A 2,512-nucleotide genomic window follows, 5' to 3' on the forward strand; every position below is an offset into this window, starting at 1 on the left:
AAGGCAACACAATGATGTATCAAAAAAAGGAGAAAAGGCTCCTATTCTTAACTTTAGCTTTTATCTGTGTGATTAAATATTGACTTGAAGCCATGTAAGATGGTTGTCAAGTATATGTGGGTACTCAAGGCTCTTACTACTAATCTCAAAGGACCCAATTCAAATTGGGTACCAAGATATGCAGCTTAAACTTGTTTTGCAGGATCACGCCTTCAATGGATCAAGTTGGGTGCTCGATAATGAATGTATAAATCATATTTGCAGATAGTAGCAAGGGTGGTAACAACTGAATCTCAAGTGCATATTATTTTCAAATCTTATCTCTTTTGTGACTTGTGTAGCCACTAAGGGAAAAGAAGCACTTGAGGATATATATACTTCAATTGTTGATTATGAAATAAAGGTCCAATTGGAAAATGAATGAATATTATCATATGGTCAACAATCCAAAATTATGTGACATATTCTCCATCTAGTTAATTTGTATTTGTTTCTTCTATATTAGACACTCACCATAATATGGATTAAGTCAGCCCTTTAGACTTCATTGAACAACCATGCATATTATCCATGTCATTCAAAATATATTGTGCATGAGGGCTCAAGGGAAATTTAGTCCATATTATGAGGTTTCTCTATTTTAGCAATTCGCTTGCCTTCCACATATAAAGGGTTGCTAAATAAGAAACTAGTGCTTGTGCTACTAATGTCATCTCTTGTGTTGAGTTTATCCATAGAAAATCTATGTTGAGAGATGGTGCTTATTATTAAATTGGACAAATCACAAGCTTAAAGGATACTATTCAACTAAAGTAAGATGGAGTTGATAAGATGCCAAGGTATGAAAACTTCCTCTCCTTCAGTTGTTTTAGTATTCTATCCTTAGTGGGATGTACCTTAGTATAGGTTAAATTCCTTGCAATATAAAATGTTTAATAGTGCATATAACTTTGACATCAACTATATGTGTGCACTAATTTAAAGGAATTTAGTCTATCCTTTTGGGTTTCAATAATGATGATTCATTTGGCATCCACATATAAGGATCATCATTTGTGAAACCCTCTCTTGTGTTTTTAATGCTCTCTTTTCTAAGTGTTTCAACAAGGTCCTTCCAAGTGCTTTCAAGATGGATTCAAAATCTACAAATATAAGAGTCTTGGTTCTTTCAATCATTGAGTTTCAATGGGTCTCATATTAAGCATGATCGAACCAAGCAAAGATGAATGAAGTTCAAGATCGCTTGGTTGGATGAAATCATAAAGAGAAAAGAAATCACAGTGAATCAAGAAGGGAGTTATATTTTTTTGTCAACCAAATAATGAAGATGTAGTGACATATTTATATGATATCCTTCATTATGAGGTTGAGGTTCATATTAGCATGCTTTACCCTCCAAGATTTCAATTGATATACTTTTAGTTCTTAAACTTTTAATTGGTTTAATTTTCATCATCTATGTAAAGCATGTTATGTTAAACCAAGATATAGTGCAAACATCTCCTTTAACCTCGTATTGTTAATGTGCATAAGTGTACTTTGTGTACTCTTGCATGCACAAATTGAGGAAGAGTTTAGCCTATATCTTGTGAGGCTAATGGTTTCTTCAAGTTCATGTTTTGTAGTCTCACACCTTGGAGAACATCAAATGAGGATGAGTGGTTCCAAGGAAATGATCAAATATTTACCACATGTCACCCCATGGATTAGTTCTATTGGGGAACGATATGTGTTCTCTAGCATAAATTCAATTGTTTCAAATATATTATGCCTTGACCAAGATATATGATGAACTCCTCTAAGAATCTTAATTGAATCAAGTGCATGTTACAAGTAATTCAAGTACTTGATGCATACATTTAGCGGGAGCTCATTCTATATCTTGTGTCCTTAAAGACTAACATTTTCTTTTAGTGAATTTGTGTAGTTCTTTGAAGAGAATGAGTTTCTCTTGATCGTTTAAAGAGGATAAGTTTCTCTTTGAAATGTCAAGCTTATCAAAAGCTAAGATAGAAATTCATGATTATAATGAAGACCATATGGCATGGAACAAAGGTGTGTCACTCCATGAACTATTGTATTACATTTGTGTATCTAGACTCTTACAAGTTAGTGTATGCATGTATATTAGTATACCGTTTGATTATGAGTAATTCCTTAAATTGGTGCAGTTTCATATTTTCATACTTTATTTGTACCAAGGTTCAAATTGTAGAACTTAATCCACTGGCCTCATAAGCCCAAGTGCATAAGGTAAAACAAGTATTCATCACTTGTATGCACACATTTAGGGGGAGAATGGTCTATAATTTGAATCTTTGAGACTAACTTCATTTTCAAGTCTATTATGTGTGTAGTCTCAAATTAGAAAGGAATCTTCAAGCAAAGACAATCACTTCCACTGCAAATTTTGATGGGTATCAAAGATTCTTTGCTCCAATAAATGTATCTTCTATACATTTCATAAGAGAATGAGTTTCTCTTGTATATGCTACTCCAACGTCATCTAAAA

Source organism: Zea mays, chromosome 4 (genome assembly GCF_902167145.1).
Source record: "Zea mays cultivar B73 chromosome 4, Zm-B73-REFERENCE-NAM-5.0, whole genome shotgun sequence".
Classification (NCBI taxonomy): domain Eukaryota; kingdom Viridiplantae; phylum Streptophyta; class Magnoliopsida; order Poales; family Poaceae; genus Zea; species Zea mays.